Source organism: Bidens hawaiensis, unplaced genomic scaffold (assembly GCF_021521415.1).
Source record: "Bidens hawaiensis isolate Kalapana, Puna unplaced genomic scaffold, B.hawaiensis_p1.1 tig00022662_1, whole genome shotgun sequence".
Taxonomy (NCBI): Eukaryota; Viridiplantae; Streptophyta; class Magnoliopsida; order Asterales; family Asteraceae; genus Bidens; species Bidens hawaiensis.
In genome coordinates, this window is record NW_027493530.1 from 299,493 (window position 1) to 307,136 (window position 7,644).

Sequence of the window (7,644 nt, forward strand, 5' to 3'; positions counted from 1 at the left end):
CATGTTCAACTCCTTCTGATCGTAGATATGTTGGAGACTCTTGTGGTCGGTGTAAATGGTAAACTTGGTACCGTACAAGTAATGCCTCCATATCTTAAGAGCGAACACCACAGCTCCGAGCTCCAAGTCATGGGTCGTGTAGTTCTTCTCGTGAATCCGTAATTGTCGAGAGGCATAGGCTATAACCTTCTCGAGTTGCATCAGCACGCAACCGAGACCTTGTATCGATGCGTCACAATGTACCTCAAAATTCTCTATTCCCTCGGGGAGGGCTAGAATAGGGGCGCTACAGAGTTTGGTTTTCAACAGTTGAAAAGCAGATTCTTGCGCGTCTCCCCAATTGTACTTAGTACCCTTGTGAGTCAAAGCGGTGAGGGGTTGAGCAATCTTTGAAAATCCCTCGATGAAACGTCGGTAGTAGCCGGCCAGTCCTAGGAATTGCCGCACCTCAGTCGGAGTCTTAGGTGCTTCCCAGTTTTTGATGGCCTCTACCTTACCGGGATCGACATGGATACCATTCTCGTTGATCACATGTCCTAAAAAGTGAACCTCGCGAATCCAAAATTCGCTTTTCGAGAGTTTAGTGTACAGTTGTTCCTTCTTCAATAATTCCAGAATTTATCTCAAATGTTCTTCATGGTCAGCCTTGTCCTTGGAGTAGACGAGAATATCATCAATAAAAACAATCACAAACTTGTCTAGGTACGCCTTGCATACCCGATTCATGAGATCCATAAATACGGCTGGTGCGTTGGTTAAGCCAAAAGGCATAACCGAAAACTCGTAATGACCATACCGAGTCCTGAAAGCCGTCTTTGAAATATCTTCTTCTCGCACTCTTAGTTGATGGTAACCAGACCTCAGATCGATCTTCGAGTAGTAACTCGATCCTTGGAGCTGGTCAAATAGATCATTAATTCGGGGTAAAGGATAACGGTTCTTGATCGTCACCTTGTTCAACTCCCGGTAGTCGATGCATATGCGGAAAGTCCCGTCCTTCTTTCGAACAAATAGGACAGGGGCTCCCCATGGCGATGAGCTAGGTCGGATAAAACCTTTATCCAACAAATCCTACAACTGAGTGGACAACTCCTGAAGCTCCGCTGGTGCGAGCCGATACGGGGCTCGGGCTATGGGTGCTGCACCAGGGGTCAATTCGATTTGGAATTCGACTTGTCGAATAGGAGGGAGTCCAGGCAAATCCTCCGAGAAAACTTCCGGAAAATCTCGCACAATCGGTATATCTTCAATTCGTTTCTCCTCCGCGGGTTTCTCAACAATATGGGCTAAGATTGCCGGATGACCCTTTCGTAGATACTTCTGCGCCTTCATGAGGGTGATGACGCTGGTGGTCATGCCGCTTCTCTCGCCCCGGATCGAAATGATCTCGCCGGAAGGGGTAGTGATGTGGACTATCTTCTCATGACATATAACCTTCGCTCGGTACTCGGATAACCAGTCCATGCCGACAACGACATCGAAACTACCCAGTGTGAAAGGTATGAGGTCGATATCAAAAGTATGACCTGACAGTTTCAACTTACATCCCGCAAGTACATGAGTCGTTTCTACAGACTTACCGTCAGCTAATTCAACAGGAAACATAGCATCTAACGGGGTTGGAATTAAGTCTAAGAGTTTACTAAAGGCCTTCGATACAAAACTCCAATCAGCTCCAGTGTCAAACAATACAGAAGCAAAACAGTCGTTCACAGGAAACTTACCAGTCACCACATACGGATCGCTGCGGGCTTGACCCGACCCAATGACGAAAGCTCTTCCTTTACTATTGCTTCCACCACCACTGTTGCCTCCATTGTTCTCGTTCTATTTTAGCTTGGGGCAATCTTTCCTGAAATGACCCTCTTGACCACATTCGAAACATCCCTTAGTCACCATAGGTGGTTTAGGAGCACCCTTTGCCGCTAGGTCTCCTCTACATTCCTTGGCCTGATGACCCATTTTTCCGCATCTCAGACATTTGACACGGTCACACGGGCCAGCATGATGACAGTTGCACCTGTTGCATTTCGGGTATTTCCCAGCATAGCCGCTCGAACCCTGCCCTCTACCGTTGTTATTGTTGTTGTGACCCTGATTGTTGAAGCTCCGAGTGAGTTCGGGCTTACGGTAGTGTTGTTGCTGTGGGGGGTTCGAGGATGAGGACCTGGCGTTGTCGAACTTCCTCTTTCCATTACCCGGGTTGTTGTTGCTGTTGTTGCCAGTGCTCGGGTTGTCACAGGCTTTAGTGGTTGAACCTCTAGGTGGTAACGCACCTTGGGTCACTGCTTGATCCTTCAGTTTGTGAGCTAACCGGATCGCTTGTTGAATCGTAGCCGGTCTGGAAGACGTCACCATGCCCTGAATTTGCGGTGCTAACCCATAAATGTACATCTCGATCCTCTTACTCGGCGGGTCTACCATCCGTGGACACATTACTGCTCACTCATCACGACTTGACTCAAATTTTCGGGACGAAATTCTTTAACATGGGAATGATGTGACACTCGTCAATTTCAGGTTAACTCCGTTAACTCAACTCCGTCAATTCAAACTTAGGATCACTGGATCTATAACGCACATCTCATTACATTTAAACTAAGGTTTTAAATGACGCTTGACAATTACTACATGTGTAGTCTTTCGGGATTGTACCGAAACGCAAACGAATTGACGCAAACCATTGGTGAATAAACGAAAAATGTAAAAACAATAATTATGTGATAATTATGTGTTAGACTTATGTGTTATGTGATAACATCGTATAAAACGCTAACTCAAGATGCAAACGAGTTAATTTAAGCTAGAAAAGTGATAATTAGTAGTTGAGGGACCTAGATGTAACATGTTATTATTATTAATAACAATAAACCCAAACTCTCTCTTCTCTCTTTCTCTCTACCCGACGGCAGCCCCTCTCTCCCTCTAGGACAATACTCTTCCCGCATCATATTCTTGAACTCCTCCCAGTTCATAGCGTTCGCCAGTTCTAATCCAAGAATCTGCACATTTGAATTCCACCAAGTAAGAGCAGAATCTTCAAGTGTCCCAGTAGCAAATTTGACCCTACTGGCAGGTGGACAATTACACATCTCAAAAGCTGATTCGGCCTTCTCAGCCCAACGCAGGAACCCTATGGCTCCCTTAGTGCCCTTAAACGAACTGGGCTTGCAATCCAGATAGTTCTTGAAAGTACACGTTCCAGTTGGACCTCCAGCTTGATTCTGGACATGTGCGGCTAGAGCTGCCGCCGCATGGTCATTCAACAAGGTTTGGAGTTCTGCTGCGGTTAAGTTGAGCTAGAGCTACCGCGACCACGTCCAGCGTTTCTTCCAGCCATCAAGGTGTTATCATCCTTAGATGTCATCGCCTGAGGACACGTCCGAGTGTGCCTCTGGCTCAGCCGGTTCTTCCTCCGGTTCCTCTTCGGGATCTTCCTCTTCGGGGTCTTCCTCGGGTTCCTCCTCAGGTTCCTCTTCAGGGTCTTCCTCAGGTTCCTCTTCAGGCTCTGCCTCAGGTTCGGCTGTGTTCTGAGCAATTTGCGTTTGTAAGACATCGCAACGTGCTAGAGCTATTTCTGTTCGGTTCCTTGCCTCTTGGAGTTGCTCTTGCAAGTCTATCATCTCGGCTTGCATCCTTCTCATAATCTTCATCTGTTAATCACTAGCCTCTTGCATTTCCTTCATAGCCGCTGTCAGACGGGAAATTTCCTCCTTAGTTTCGGTTCCATCTTTTAATAGCCCAGAAACGTTCGCTCTTGTATAACGCATGTAACCCACGTCACGCTCCAAACAAGAAACGACAGCCGCGAGAACTCGCTCCACAGGTTCGGTTATGGGTGGTAGGGTGTTGGGGTAAGCAGGATGGTTCGGGTGAGGTAGTGGGGGAACTTGTTCGTGATAGACCATACGCCTGATCATATTCGGGTACTAATCCCAGCTAACTTCGTCCTCGTACATGCCTCCGGATAAGCGATACCTCTTCGGTGCAGGGGCTTCTAGTTCCGGGACTACTCGGGGTGGCGATGAGGTAGGTAACTGCGGTTCCTTCCCATTAGCATGAGTCATCTGATCGGATGATAATGATGGTAGAGTCGACATCTCTGAAGGTAAGCCGTGTATGCGCGCGTATGAGTGATGAGGTAAAGAGATAAGATAACAAAGACTACACAAAACATATGCAGTGCGTATCATTATAACTAATGGGTCGTCGCGGTTATAGTCTAGTATGCATGCAGTTTCTAGTTCGCTATAACCAATGGCTCTGATACCAATCTGTCACACCCTCAAAATCCACTAACGGAGTTTTACCGTCAGAGGGTGTGAACTAACAAGATCAGATTCATTAGTTATAATCAAACCATAAAACAAAGTTTTCAAACCACGAAAAAGTTTACGAGTAATTAAATGCGGAAGCGTAAAAACCATAGAACAAATGTTGCGTCACGCAGGACGTCTTAAAACCCAAAGATAACAGTTTAAAAATGAGTTTGCATAAACAAAAGTGTTTCAAGCAATGCATGATCCTATACCGTGCGCCCGCCTCGACTACCTGAGAATAACATACTAAAAGTGTCAACACGGGGTTGGTGAGTTCGCAAGTTTAAATAGATAAAGCGTTTGCGTTTGCGTTTTGCGTTTAGTGTTTTACGTTTAGCGTTTTGCGTTACCAGATAGTGTTAAATCAATTATATATCTATAGGTAGCTAGCCTATAAAGCAAGTATTACTAAGTGTTCGACACCGAAGCTGACTGTTTATCAAGTGCCTTGCCACCAGGTCATCCAGACCATGGTAACGTGTTAGCCAAAATTACACCCACTCGACCTCCAGTCGAGTTTAGCGTTGGGTGGGGTTTGTCAAACCCAGTAGTACTACTCAACAGTGACTCGCTATTTTCCAATACTAAACGGTTCGATGTGTAGGACTTCAATTGTTTCGTTTGACACTTAGCCTTTACAAGTGATATATAATTTCACAACAAAATCTAAAAGCGTTTTCGGAGTATGTTATCTCCCCCAAGTGAAAAGCGTTTAAAAAGTTTAGAGGGGAAAGTGAAACTCACTGTTTGCGAAGAATTCCCAAAAACAAGTAACCAAGTGATGCGCGTCACAGAAAACTCTCTCTAGCGTTCTAAAACAACAAGGAGATTTTTCTAAGTGTCGGAACTATTATCGAGTCTCTAGACTCGGCACATAACACCTATGCACAAAATACGTTTCGTGTTTCGTTTGTGAATCGTGTGTGACTTTAACAAGCACATTTGTGATACGTTACGTGTTGTGAATAACTATCTACGTGTCAAGTATTTATAGTGTACATATCTAGCAATTATTCCCCGCAAGGGTAATTTGGTCAAAACATAACAATTAACTGGCAACTAGCACTTTTCATGTATTTTCACAAAATTCAGCAGCTAACTTTACCGAGACAGAATTCTACTTGAAAGATTATTCTATTCAACAGATCATATCATCTCAATTAATTCACAAAAAATTATCACAAAAGCATACATTTGTTAGGTTTCCAGAACATATTTTTTTGTATTTTTATTCCACCTATATTTCTCACAATGACAAATTACTACAGCAAACTCACAACAGTCAAATTCATGCGCAACAGAATGTTATTTGTTATTCCCGTTAAATGAAAAATCTAATTAATGCAAGACCAATTGGGTTAGGTTCTTAACTCAATAAGTTAACTTCCAGAAGTGGAACCAACCCATTTGGTCTCGTAGTTCATGAGATATGATATTTATAAAACAACTTAACAGCAGGTCTCACAACTCAGATTTGCACTTCAGTTTTGTAAAATCATAAAGATTAACTTTTACTCGTCCAAAAATTACAAACTTAGACTTTATAGAAACTAGACTCATTATAGCACCTTTTCGTGTTAACAACCTCGACCAATTTCCACATTAACATTTAGTTACTGTTGTCTAATCATAACTTACAATCTGTCCAGTACCAGTTTTGACCTTTAATCACATTTAAATCGTTTGACCAACCAAAACACCTCCAAATTAGGCGTGGTTGGACTTTCTGAAAACTAGACTCAGAGTACTACCTTGTAGACTCATAATTAGCTCAGTTTGATTTTATATTCAACAAGTTACACACCGTTCAAGTTTAACAATCACTGCTGTCAAAACTCAGCAAGCATAAACAATCATCTAACGTGCATCCTAAGCATATGACATAACTCAAAACGTGTAATACACATAATTAATCATAGAAATCAGTAGTAACCCTCTAGGGTTTACTAACAATCAATGATTCATCAGTCTTTCACCGTTCAAAATCACATATGACTATCAATATCAATCACTAACACATAATCAATCATCCTCTAGCCATAATCAATCATAAAACACTTAATACATGATATTCAATAGTTAGGGTTTCATATTTATACCTTTGAAACACAAAAATAACCAAGGGAAACGTGAGAGTGCTTAGAAACGAGTGTAGGATGCTCCGATTATGAAGAACAAGATCAAAACAAGATGATATGTGTGTGTGTTGTGGCTGCCGATCGCAAAGAGAGGGAGAGAGGGGCTGCCGTCGGGTAGAGAGAAAGAGAGAAGAGAGAGTCAGGGTTTATTGTTATTAATAATAATAACATGTTACATCTAGGTCCCTCAACAACTAATTATCACTTTTCTAGCTTAAATTAACTCGTTTGCATCTTCAGTTAGCGTTTTATACGATGTTATCACATAACACATAAGTCTAACACATAATTATCACATAATTATTGTTTTGACGTTTTTCGTTTATTCACCAATGGTTTGCGTCAATTCGTTTGCGTTTCGGTACAATCCCGAAAGACTAAACATGTAGTAATTGTCAAGCGTCATTTAAAACCTTAGTTTAAATGTAATGAGATGTGCGTTATAGATCCAGTGATCCTAAGTTTGAATTGACGGAGTTGAGTTAACGGAGTTAACCTGAAATTGACGAGTGTCACAATCTGCTTATGTATTACGTAGTAAACCGACATTATTGATTTGGAAACCAAGATCATTATGACGCGGATTAACTAAAATAATCAAACCGTCTTTGATTGCTATGTCAACATACCATTTTCAGTTGATAATAATTCAATTAAACTTATATACACGCTCATTACATCCTCGCGTTCCAATCCCTAACTTGAATTGGATTATAACTCCCTGCTGATATCAAAACCCGATGATGATTTGGCCGCCGTCCCTCCCTCTCCGTTCTCCATCTACTCTTCATCAAATCTTGTAATTAAACCTCGAATTTTGGTCGTTTGTAACCCTTAATCAGTAACCCTATGCTTAATCGAATAATTAACAACGGATTCAATGAGTTCTTGAGTTAGGGTTCTTATGATTTTTATTTGGGGCTGTTATATTTAATCTATTTTTCTAACTTCTTAAACAACAGATCTCTTGGCTCAACTGGTTTGTTGGGTGTTTGTTAATTGTATGTGAGCCGGCCAGGCGCGGATTCAAGTCCTGGCCAGCGCATTTTTGTTATTTTTAAATGTTTTTTTTATTAATTAAATCCTTATAAACAATATAAATGCCAAATATAATTATTATAGTTATTTAACTTATTTAATGATTTTTTTATATATATTATGATTATATATTTAAATATTGAACTGTA